The sequence below is a fragment of the Bactrocera neohumeralis genome, chromosome 5, assembly GCF_024586455.1.
Source record: "Bactrocera neohumeralis isolate Rockhampton chromosome 5, APGP_CSIRO_Bneo_wtdbg2-racon-allhic-juicebox.fasta_v2, whole genome shotgun sequence".
Classification (NCBI taxonomy): Eukaryota; Metazoa; Arthropoda; class Insecta; order Diptera; family Tephritidae; genus Bactrocera; species Bactrocera neohumeralis.
In genome coordinates, this window is record NC_065922.1 from 54609951 (window position 1) to 54623825 (window position 13875).

A 13875-nucleotide genomic window follows, 5' to 3' on the forward strand; every position below is an offset into this window, starting at 1 on the left:
CTCGGCGGTAGTTTTTCGGTGGAAAATTTGACAGCACTCAGTTGTCAGTCCTCGCTGTCAGCGAAGTGTCAGCTCTAATTATGACAAAACTAAGCCATATACAGTATATTAGGCGTTGATCAGTCCGTATGATAGATGAGACTTAAAGTCTTTCTCTCTCCTATGAGGTAATACTTAATCCGGTGGTTCTATGGGAGAGATATGAGTTCGGAGGAGGTTAGGTCTAGCGTAATAAAGTTCCGCACCCCGGATTTCGATGATTCCTTCTACTATAAAAAAACCAACTATAGACATGATAGGCTCTATTGCCAAAGAAGATTTGAGAATATATGATTTATTAGACTGCCTATCTGAAAGCCTGTGAAATCTCGGTTTTTCGGGTGTGAAAATATAAAATGTTTATATAACAAGTGTTTCATTCTCAAAAACTTCAGCTTGTTTGAAAATATTGACTTCTTACATTAAAGTCAAATGAATGGACGTTTTATGCTTGTGTCACACAGTGACACCTGTAGCAAACGAAAGCCAACTGTAAGCAAGTTGTTAATATCAATATAATCTGCAAAGAAGTTCAGCCACAACCTACTGTTGGGACGACAACTTGAAAGCGTACGAAAGCAAACATTTAGCAGATAACAGCGCAGACACATTAGTCTACAATTATCTATTATACACATATGCCGGCATGACACGCGATAAAAATATACCGATCTACATACTAACATACGTATATATGGTTGCAAGCGTATCCACGACACGATAAGCTTGTTTAAATTTCCTTTTTTCTTTTACTGCTTCTTTTGCAAAAGCTTTTGCTGCGACACTTGTAAACATGGGTGCGAAAAGCAACACTTGCTAAACAAGCTACTAGTCTACTAGCGAAGATGCAGATCTGCCAATGATAGCACATCCTTGCCTTACTACTTGCCACATGCCACATGCCACCTCACCCAATTTGGTGTGTTTAATGAAATTCGCTTTGTCACTCATTCATGTGCTGGCTGCTGGTAGCTATTAAGCATACAAATAGCAGCACAAATCGAGACAGATCCCAATATAAATACACAAACACACATATATTTACATGCATACATACATACATGTATGCCTGCATATTTACATCCTCGTGTGTTTGCGCATGCGTGTGCGTTTGTGCCACTGTTTGGCCAATTTCTTATTTTATTTTGTTTGCTTATCCGTTTGTTTGTCTACACAGCGCTGTCAGGCGACTTGTTGTATAGCCGGCATTAGGCGTATTTGATATCTGTGCGCTTTGTGCAGATTCATATCTCACACCGGTTTTATTGGTGGCTCAGCCAACAGCAAACAGCCAACCTTATTTATGTATGTACACTTGCTGATGTTTATGTGTATGTTTGTGTGTGAGCGTGTTGGCTGTGTGGTTGACATGATTAATCGATTTGTTCCTGTGGCAATATTACGCATCGTTAGATGCGTGTTGTCACCACTTGGCTTTATTGGCTCTTTAAGTTGCCAGTCAAGTGGGCATGCAACGTCTCGTTATGTGCGTACCGGCTACCCACTTTCTGACACACACACACACACACACCCAGCCATACAAACATATTAGTTTAATGCGCGTAAGTGTGTTGAAACGCGCCGCTGGCATCACTTTCATAGTAAATCAACACGTCCAACGGCAAATAAAATGTTAAAGTCTGCAAAAACAACAAGACAAACTAGTGTCTCAGTTTACGGTTTCGATTTCAACCAAGCTATATCTTTAAATTTTAATCGGTCTCCTTTTCTTGTTGCTCAACTTAGTGCGTAGACACACCAGTTTGTTTATTTTCTCTAGTTGAATGTGGTCATTTGTCATATATTGCGAAACGTTACACATTTGTGTGCTTATATATTTTATATAACGGTATGTTTGTTAAGGTGACCTTACTCTGTTGGAGATATCAACTTTGATCCCTTCTCAGTTTGCTTTCCGGCTTAACTGACTTAAATGCGCCATTTCTCTGCTTGGCATGATTGAGCGCTGAATGTTGTCTAAAAATTCCTTGTTAAAGCAACAACAAAAGAAACAAAAAATCAAACAAATACTTAATTTCGGTTGCATCCAACAATATACTTTCCAAAAAAAGTTATCCTTACAAAAACATAATTCTGGTTGGTAAATTGATATGACAGCTATGTGACAGAGCGGTCCAATCTGAATAATTTCATAGGAGACTATACCGTTGCCTTGGGTAATAATCTATGTCAAATAAAACCGAGATGGTTTTATTCACTAGAAATCTTCACTCATTTTGACTTCATAATTGATCACTCTAGAAGATACAAGATTTGAGAGTCTGAACACTCCGAAATCTTCACTCACTTTGACTTCATACCGGGTCACTTGGACTATGGAGTGGGCAAACCGAACTCTGGCGGCTCCTTCTCTACTCATATACCGGCGAGATGTTGTGGGTGGAAAGAAGCCGTTGAAGGAGAGGGGCTGCGAGCTTCTTCACGGATGGGCCAAAGCATGAGTTTACTGTCGGGAGCTCCCTATCAACTCCAGTTTCAGACTTCCTGACTATTGCAGTGTCTTCCAGGCCGAGGTTGCAGCCATTAAGATAACAGTAGATTTATTGCTCCGGAGCGGCTGCTGCTTCAAAGAAGTGACTATCCACTCAGATAGCAGAGCGGCGATACTAGTCTTGAACTCATTAACAGTGCGTTCAGGCCAAAGCGGAATCGCAGGAAACTGTAAAGCTGATGAAAAGGCACACTAGAACCGCTACCGGTAGAGTGGGGGAGGGTCGATGCTACCGTATTCTCTTGTGTTCTACTTTTAGATTACTGGAACCACCATCGGTACATGCGCTCTCACAAAAGCCTTTTGGCCAAAGATCGATCGCAAGAGATCTAGTGATCTGTTTGCCCTGAGTAAGGCGTGAGGCTAGCCTGTAGTGGAGAAGCTGTATGGAAGCTGATAAGGAGGGAGGTCAAGACTTAAGCACTTGGAAGCGCATACTTTCAGACATCTCACCGAGCTGGCGGGAATGGAAGTTAAACGCCTGTGCAAATTGGTACTGACTACTAAGCATTTTTGCTAATTTGTAGGTTCAAACACAGAAGCTGCTCTTTTCTATGGCTTCAGAAAGGACTACATATAGTAGTCCACGTGCGATCTTTGATCAGACATTTAACTTAACCTTACCTATCCTAATCCGATCTGAAATTTTTTTAGAGAATGTTTAATTGCTTTAGGCAAATAATTGGGGTTAAATTTCGTAAAGATATCTTATTAAATTTTGTTTTTAAATTTTTATTACAACTGTATGTGCTATAGGGGTACGAAATCGGTAGTTCCAAATTATAATTTCCTGCTCTTCTATAAGTATGTGATTATATCAATATATATTTGATATTTCGTTTTAGCAATTTTAATTTCCAATTATATATTGAGCTGTTCTTTTCAATTTGGAAGGAGCAGAACCTTACCATACTTATTCTAGTAGAACTTGTCAGTTGACCGATTTTTTCGAAAAAATAACTCATTTTATGGCAAATAATAAATTTCCAGCTTCATATCGCCTTCAAAGGAACAGCGAAATTTTGCAATATTAACAAATTCAAGGTAATGGTATGCCTACATTATAACCTTGAAACCACTAAACGATTTCCAGTGAACGCCTAATGTTTACCTTTGGCTTTTAATTAACAAAATATATTGGCAAATTTTATAGCGATTTTTTACCTTAATTAAATGCTGTAATTAAACGAAATTGTAAATTTCTGGAAAAAATATTTTCTTTGATTTGTTTTTCCTACACCAGTCATTAAAGTGAATTTTTGCAATTAAACAAATAATGGCGCCGAAGCTATCACAAAGCATGGAAAGTCTGTTAGAAATATTTCTAAAGGAATTGAGGCACGAAAACGGTGCCTAAGCATACATAAGCATGCATAATTATTATAAATGAAAGCATAAACATACTAATGAAAGATCGTTTAGTTGTTTAGGACAATAGCATGCTTAAAAATGACGTCAGCATAATAAAATTCTAAGTTGATTCCAAGAAATGGTTGCTGAAATTTCAATGAGCGGAAAGCAATATGACTTAAGAAAAAGAAATAAAAAAAGCAATTTTTTTAAAACTATAACTGAATAGTTAAAAGTAATAATAATAAAGTGAAGAATGAACATTTAAATGTTGTAATTGTCAAGAGAGAATTTTCTCTCTTTTTCTACTTTCATGCCGCTTCAACGTCAATAAAAAGGTATCGATCGCTGCTGATGTCGAAAACGAAGTGCGCGAGATCTCTTCGTCGGTCCTTTTGTTCAGATGGTGTAATGTGTGTGGTGTGATGGTGGTTGGTGTACTTGTGTGTGGGTGCTGATGTGTGGTGTTCTCATGAGTAGTGTAGAATGTGTATTGTAAGCGAGGATATGGAGAGTGTGGTGAAGGTTCCATATCAGTGTTGTGAGTCTGAGTCGATGTTGTGTGCTATGTTTCTTGATGTCGTGGGATGATGCTCATTTATACAAGTTGCGAGCAATTAAAATAGGAATATAATTAAAGCTTTAAGCTATGTCAGAATCGTCAATATCAGACTACTATATTATAGTATATACATCAATAATACAACTGAAAATCTTAATTTAGACCGTGTAAGAAAAAATTTTTCGTTTGTTAAGATATCTTAGCGAAATTTTCCAGATCGGACTACTAAGATATAGGTCCTATGCAAACTGAACGATATACTATATGCTAGCATTGGTGAAAAGACAGTTTTGTGGTTAAAGCTGTACACTCCAGTGTGATGGGATTTAAGGTATCAAGATTTCGTTTCTTTACACCTTAAGGTTATATTGATTTTTTTTTTAAATACATTTCTATAGAAAAAATCGATAGAATTAAGTTTTGAATATAACAACATTCAAATGGTCTCCACGACCTTTTTTGCAGGCACGAATTCGATGAACCCAATTTTCGAGTACAGTTTCCAGTAAATCAAATCGTATGTCATGAGTAGCACTTTTAATATTGAATTTTAAAGCTTGAAGAGAAATTGATTTATTGCTAAATAATCACTTCAAATAACTCTACACGAAGTAGTTTACTGGTGTTAAATCACTTTTTCTTAGTGGCCATTCAATGTCACAAATTCTTGAAATAATCGCATATCTAAATATTTCATGCAATAATTCGGTTGTTGCACGTGCTATGTGGCACGTAGGCCCGACTTGTTGGAACCAGTTGTTGTCGCGATCAATTTCTTCCAATTGCGGCCATAAAAAGTTGGTTATCATCGATCTACACCGCTCTTCATAGTCAGTAACGCTGTCAGCAGTTTCATTTCGATAAAAGTACGTACAGATTATTCCGAGAAGCTGATTTTCGTAAAAAAATCGTTGCCGCTTTCAAGTTGTTCCAAGACAAAACCACCTAATTCACGACGTTTACAGTGGTCAAAGGGATTCAATTCCTGAGTGATAAGAATTTTATACGAACAAATCATTTCTCAAAGTCCGCAGGCTGTGGTTTAAGACAGTTTTAATGCTTGAGAACGTCTTGGAATCGAGAAATTTCGGTCTTTAGCAACACCGACCAGCAATATTTTCATTTCTTCGATCGGTTCTTTGTCTTATTGGCCTTAGAGCATTATGTAAAGAAAATGAACGTTCGAAATTTTCAACGTTTCGACGAATAGCTAGCACAGGTGGACCATTATTACAGTCATGATATGGCAAAAGTTCCTTCCCTAGCGACATGGCTTCGCTTTATGAAAAGTTCCAAGAAGCTCTGACGTTTTTGAGCCAAATTTTGTTCAGCGATGAGGCTCATTTCTGACTCAATGAGCTGTAAACAAGCACTTTGGAAAAAGAGCACCCTGAAGAGGTTCAAGAGCTGCAATTTCATCAAGAAAAACAACGGTTTGATGTGGTTTCTGGGCTGGTGGAATCATCGGTACATATTTCTTCAAAAATGAAACCGGTGAGCACGTTACCATCAATGGCGATCGTGAGTTGGGTTTCAACAAGACGGGACCACTTCCCACATATCGCATCAATCAATAGATTTATTGAGATAACACTTCGTGAGCAGATAATTTTACGTTTTGGGTCGGTCAATTGACCGCCAAGAACATGTGATATCACACCATTAGAGTTTTTCCTGTGGGTATATGTATGTAAAGTCCAAAGTCTATATTGACAATCTCGCATTGATTCAAGCCTTGGAGCAAAACATCACACGTGTCATTCGCCAATTACCAGTCGAAATGCTCGAACGAGTCTTCGAAAATTTAACTCAACGGATGGACCATCTGGATCACCCAATATTAATAGTGCTTCCTTATATTATATTGAAATTCAAGCAACTCATTACTATCTTATTGAGCCTTTCTATCTTTATATCAACAAACACATGCATATTGCTTCGCCTTTGATCCTTCGTAGCTGCTTTCTCATACAAGGAACTCCATTTACTGTGTGTTTACTAGCCACGGTTACTTAATCTATAATTAATTGGATACTCAATGAGCGGGCGCGTCCCTTTCATCATTTTAATCACACTGTATAAGCGTGTTGTTGTTTATGTGGTTGTTGAACGCGGCTCTTACACGTGTTATACGTACATACATCTATCTATTTAAGTAGTAGGCGTATGTGCTCGAGCTTGCTACTTTGGCTAGGCTTTTCATTAATTAATTAATACACACATAGCTACAACGCCAGTTTATCTCTTTTCACTGAAGGCATAAAGATGATTAAATATTCGTGTTCATCCCGAGAAATTTGATTTATGTATAGACATTTGTCGGCGTTGAGCAATTCGAACCGGCAATTGGTCAGCTGCTCGTCTTGGCTTGACATGCCTGTGGGTATAATTATTTAAATGACATCTGCTTAAGCAGCTTTAATTATGTAAGTGGATTGGGTGTCTATTTAAGTCCCAGGAAATGTAGTTTTATCAGCTGAGCTTGACTACATTTCTAAAAAGTGAGTGAGCGAGATGGTGTTGGGTGATTATGGCTCAAGAGATGTTTTATTTGCTTTTTTACAGCGAGGGTGGACAGTAAAAGAAAAGTTACAGAAAGAAGAATAAAAAAATGTAGGTTTGAAGTCGGATCGGAAGTGTGTGTACGGTAGCTGTTGGAATTATTATAGTTGTTTTTATAAAAAAAATTTCCTTGAGGAATATGTTTTTGCTACTTGTAAAATAAATATAAATATCAAAGGTGGTATATTTATAACAAGTAGAAGTAAATTAAATCTGCTGGAACTCTGTTATGAAAGCAAATTTATTTCAGCTGAAATTTGAGAAATCTGACTTGAAATAAACATATCTCAAAGATTTTTATTTGGGTTCAAATTACACTTTATGATCACATATATTTGGTAGTCGAAAAATTCTTTTCGTATTTTGTCAATAAATGTCGTTGCAGTCGTATATCTCCAGTGCTACCAATCACTTTGTGTCATACCCATTGTGTCGGGGAAGTTGAAAAAAAGTTACAGCTGTTCAAAATTGAGTGAAAACAATGAAGAAATTCGCTATATTTTGAAATTTTTGTATAAAAAAGGGAAGAATGCCACGCAAGTCACTAATAAAATTTGCGAAGTTTACGGAGACGATGCTGTATCACTTCGTGTAGCACAACAATGGTTCGCTTGTTTCCGTTCTGGAAATTTCGATGTGAAAGATTCATCTCGCTCTGGTCGACCTATCATTGAAAAAGTCGATGAAATTATGGAAAAGATTGACCAGGACCGTCACATATGCAGCCATTACTCCGCTAAGAAACTTGACATTCATCATTAAACGGTTTTGAACCATACCATAGCTGGCTACAAAAAGAACCACGATGTTTGGATACCATATGAATTTTCTGTGAAAAATTTAATGGACAGAATTAGCAAGATTCTTTGCTGAAAAGAAATGAAATCGAACCATTTCTGAAACGAATGTTAACAGTAGACGAAAAGTGGATCAAATTCGACAATAATGTGCGAAAAAGATCATGGTCCAAGTGTGGTGAAGCTCAAAAAGCCAGGATTGATGCCTCGAAAGGTTATGCTGAGTGTTTGGTGGGACTGGGAAGGAAGCATCCACTATGAGCTGCTCTAGCTTGGTCGAACGATTGATTCTACATTTTACTGTCAACAACTGATGAGATTGAAGCAAGCAATCGAAAAAAACGGCCAGAACTGATCAACAGAAAGGGCTTCGTTTTCCATCAGGACAACGCTAGCCTACACACATCTTTGATGACTTGGCAAAAAATGGGAGAGCTTGGCTGGAAAGTTTTGATACATCCACCATATAGCCCTGACCTTGCACCATCGGACTACCATTTGTTTTGGTCAATGCAGAACTCCCTTAATGGAATAAAGTTGGCTACAAGAGAAGCCTGTGAAAATTACTTGTTGCAGTTTTTCGCCGAGAAACCAGAAAAGTTTTACACTAATGGAAAATGTCTCTAGCGGAAAAATGGCAAAAAGTGGTCGACCCAAAATGGTACACATTTGGATCATTAAAGTTCATTAAAAATATACGAAAAAAAATTGAAAAAATAATAACATTGCTTGAAAGAAGATGTCCTGTAGTTACATCAGCGATTTATTGTAATTAATCACAGATTACTTAAAATTCCAAATTTTTTAATTCTTTCGGAAGTTTCAATTATCTGTAAAATCGCACCAAGTGCTTACCAACTTACTTTCTTCCAAGAATTTCCACCACTTTAACTTAATTGCAACACTTCATTATGGTAAAAAGATAAAATATCTATATATATGTTACTCTGTTCACTGACATGCATACACACATATACAAAGCCATCCAAAGAAATACCAACCGAACAATCCACAATTACACACGCCAACTCAATTACGCGAGCAAAAAGCCACAAAATGCAAACGAGTACCAATCGGCTGCTTGGCTTAAGTGGGCTTTTACTCATAATTATTCAATAATTCATAAGCACTACAAACAGCCCCCAACACCAAGCTAATTGTTAGCAATTCAAGTTAGTCACTGTTGTTGACGTTGTTTTTTGTGAAAAAAATTACCAAGCTAATTTATTTTCTAATATTTCAATGTTCACTTATCTCGAAGAGTAAAGCACGACACGCACACTAACACTCACAGTGGTTGGTGTGCCAGCAACTGCCTGTCCCAAATTAATAAATCTCTTGCAGGAGGTGACACTTCGGGTAATTGAAAAAATTAAAATAATATTAACATAAATAGCTGTGTGCCGCTGTGCACTGGCAACAACTCTTTGCGGTGGTAAAATTTGCATTTGCCGCTTTGATTGTTGTTTTTGTTTTTTATATAAGCCGCTAATAACGGTTGACATGCGGATATACCACCTTTTTCAATTTCAAATTTGCAAGCATGCGTTTAAGGCCGTTGATTGCTTTACTCGTCATTCTACTGACTGATTATTGCTAAGTACATGTGGGCCACCGTGGCGTATGATTAATGGGAAGGAGTTTCGTGGAATAACGTATGGTTTGGTGGTATGGTATACACATTCTTATATGTATATAAATTTATATGCGTTTTGGTGGGTGTGTATGCAGTAAGCATTTGTCTATGGAATATTCGCGTAATTTCAGCATAAGACAGCCTACGCAACTTTGCACGTGCAGTGTCAACGCCAGTGGCGGTGCTGTCAAATCAAAATCAAGAAACTATACCTGAAAATGTATACATGTAGAAGCATACAAGTGGCAAAGGAAATATGCAACTTTTTTGACAAGTTGGAAAAAAGTCGTTTAATTATACAAGATATTTTAGAAAATGTATATTATATAGATATAAGTATTCAGATTATATAGTTTAGGTTGGGTAGTAAGGCGGTTTCCGGACCTGAGATTATACTTGGATAGCTGCAGCTATGTCCTCGGTGGCGTCAAAAGCTTAAAAGTGAAGTATAAATATTCATTAAGCGCCTTAAGACTCTTAAAAATCTACTAAGATGATCGATTTTCATTTGAGTTAGTTCATTGGGTAGCTGAAGGTATGAGTTCCAGGTAGTTTTAAACTTGTATGATAACATACTTGATATAATTTTAGAGGTCGTTGTAAAACTGTATGTTTTGACTTATTTAGCTCTTCTTGAAGTAATTAAACTTTTTTAATTTTTTAAATTAAATTTAATTTTTTGGCAGTCTGGAACTCCAAGAAATGGTCTAACTTGTCTAACTTTGACAATTAATTTTAGGAGTATAGGAAACTACCCAGCTTTTGTTAGACTGAGTTGAAACTATCTCGGCAGATACGCTATCCATGAACTTTACGAAGTGAATGGCATTAATATTAACTCCCTTAACGGGTTAGATGGATTTACTGGTTTCAAAAAATCGATTTTTTTCACAGAAATTTTAATTTTTTTTGTAAAAATGTCTGCCAAAAATTAAATTTTCAGTTCTTTTTCTCTACGTCCAAGTTCTAACTAAGTTAAGGTTTTAACTAAAACTGGTATTTTTTTCACTTTAGATTATTCTGTAAAGAGTTATCCTGCCATCGTTGGTGCAACTTTTTTCCGAAGGATCACCGGAAATCGCGTCGCAATGGCCGAGTTTAAAATATTTTTTTCAAAACTTCAGATTTTTTTTTTAATAGTGTGCGTTTGTAACAATAAAAAATTCTAAAAAAAATATTTAATTTTTTATATAAGAAAAAATTGTTGAAAGAAGGCTGTTTTTTGCCCGAGGAAACCCATGTAACCTCTTAATACTATTGAAGCTCAAGAAATCAAAAATATGGCATTGAGGTCTCAGAAAGGTAGAAAAATTAAAAATAAATAATAATAAAATAAAAATTAAATAAAAAAATCAACACTATCAAAATTAAAACCCAGACAAGAAAATTCAAGCAACCGTTAACAATAATTCGTTGAGTAGCTGTATTCTGTCATATTTAGACAAGTAATTACCACAGCCGCTTCCATGAATTGATCGCTTATTAAAGTCTTTTAAACTAGCGGGTAACACCTTAAAGCATATTTTAAACGCATTGCTGGGAGCGTGTGAGAATATTTGAAAATTCTTAAAAATACGCCTACACTACGCTAATCGGTTAGCGGCAGATTGGCGCCAGCAGGCGCTAGCCCAGCTGCAATACATGAGCCGCAGATTGCACGCGTAGCCGCAAGGCACAGCTGTGCCGAATTCCACCTAGTTTTATCACGCCACAAAATAAATATAATATAATAAAGATATATTTACACATGTACATATGTAAATGTGCGTGTTTGTAAGTTTATAATAAAAATAAAAACGCAGACTTGACTCTACTTGCCGGTAATGCGCTTGTCAACATTACAAATTCACTAACAAATATGAAATGTGTTGACGAAGTGTGGTAGATTCAACAGAAGAACAACGAAACAATACGTGTGTCGATGAACACAAAATTTGTAAATTATTTTTATGCTCAAAGTGTTGGCGTTTTAATTTTTATTTATCATCATGATTACCATTACCATGAGACTGTAATGGTAATTGTTCTTAATGAGCATTGTGCAATAATTAAAAGTATTTTAGAGACAAGGCAGTAAAAGGTGGAATGTTTTGGCATTTTGTATAATGGTAGTTGGCAATAAAATTGGTTATGCATCTTAATTGTCAATTAATTTAGTAATTAAAACGGAATTGCAAAGAAATTAAACCAAATTGTTTAGAGAGAAAACTAAAGCGAGAAAAGTAGTTGTTTTATTTGTAGGTCAGATCATATTAGTCGAATGTTTTCAAATGAAAAAAAAAAAAAAAATACGAAGGTTGCCACATATTTTTGCATTTAAAATTTTTAAGATTAACTAAGATGAGTTAATATAATGGGTTGTCAAAAAAGTCTTGCGGTATTTTTATTGAACTTTTTTTTTTATTGAAATTGAAATGAATTTTTGATGACTCATGCCCAGCTCTTGACCGATGCTACGGCTGCTATGCCGGTCTCTTTCGACCAATTCAGCGATTTTATCGCATTTTTCGACGACAGGCCTTCCGGACCGTGGCGCATCTTCGACCACCTCTACACCGGAACGAAAACGTTGAAACCATCGTTGTGTGGTGGAAATGGAAACTGTATCGGGCCCATAAACTGCACAAATTTTATTGGCGGCTTGAGATGCATTTTTACCTTTATCGTAGTAGTACTGTAAAATATGCCGTATTTTCTCTTTATTTTGCTCCATGTTTGCGACGCTATAACTCACGAACGACTTAAAAGAAACGACAATCAATCAAAACGTGTTAGCGCGTGAAATGATCAAAAAGTATAGCATGACCCGATGCGACGAATAAAACTAGAACTACGCGCTTTCAGCGCCAACTAGCGAAAATACCGCAAGACTTTTTTGACAACATAATATTATTCTGACAAATCGAAGAGGTTTCAGAACAATAAAATATTTGTTTTGGGTTGTCTTATGCTCAAAAAATTCTAATTTAATGAAATTTTCGACGTGAAGGAATTATTAAAAAGTAGATATCAAATTGTAGTAGTTAAAAAAAAAATTGCTACTTTTTGAATAGGGTTGCCACATGTTGGAAATAATATAATTCAATAAAATTTTTAGTATGAGTAAATTATTCAAATGTTACTATTAAACGCAAAGATTAAGAAAAAGTTTATACCCAATAAAATTTTTGAGAAGGGTGACCACATGAAGGAAATAATATAATTCAAAAAAATTTTAATATGAATAAATTATTCGAATGTAGCTATAAAACTGTAAAGGTTAAAAAAAACTTTGCTGCAAATAAATTTTATGAGAAGGGTTGCCACATGTTTACAAATTTTGCATCAATAAAATTGTTGTTTTGAATGAATTACTCAAACGTTGCTATAAGACTGTAGCAGTTAAACGTTTGTAGCCAATAAAATTTTTGATAAAGGTTGCCACATGTTTAAAAATTAAAAAAAATAATAAAAATTTTGACGTGAACGAATTATTCAAAGATATGTATCAAACTTTAGTGGTTAAAACAAAGGTTTGTTCAAATAACATTCTTATGTAGAGTTGCCACATGTTGGGAATAACCTAATTCAATAAAAATTTTGATATGAATAAATTATTCGAGTGCAGCTATAAGATTAGAAGTTAAGCAAACGTTTGCAGAAAATCAAATTGTTGAGTAGAGCTGCCATATATTTGAAATTTGTACGTCAATGAAATTGTTTATGTGAATTTATTATTCGAATGTGGTTATAAAACTGTAGTGTTTAAAGAAAAGTTTTTAGCTAATAATAATATTTTTGAGTAGGGTTGCCACAAAATAATATTTGTTTGAGTGAAATGGAGTTTGTATGAACTATTAACAATGTTTCAATATACAACTTAATTTCATTAGAGATTGAACTATTTGAACATAAATATAGACAGATTTTGTAGCGGAAAGACAACTCTATTGGCAATAAAAAGTAATCTTCTAGTAAAGAAACAGATACTTTAAAAAATTTCGATTTACTTAAATTTAGATATAAAATAATTAAAAAATTATAAAATATAAATAATATTTATTTTTTCTTTTATAAATTGACACGGTTAGCAAACACAAACTCGACAATGCTGACATATTTTAATCGCTTATAACTGTTTCTCCCAAATCAATGTCAGTGTCAATGTCAGTCAATCACAGTTACTTGGTAACTCGGTACAGCTCTGCTGTTTTCACGCTTTCTGCAACTGTCACATGTCTGGTTATCGATAATTTTCAGTGAAACTCCTTTTTTAATATTAATATAAATATATATCGAATTTATATAAATATGTCATAGGCAGATGTAAGAATCGTTTAAATTGAAAATGATTGACGTACATGTAAGAACATTATACATATGTAAATATGTAAATTTATATACATATTATAATATATAATATATATCCATATTTATA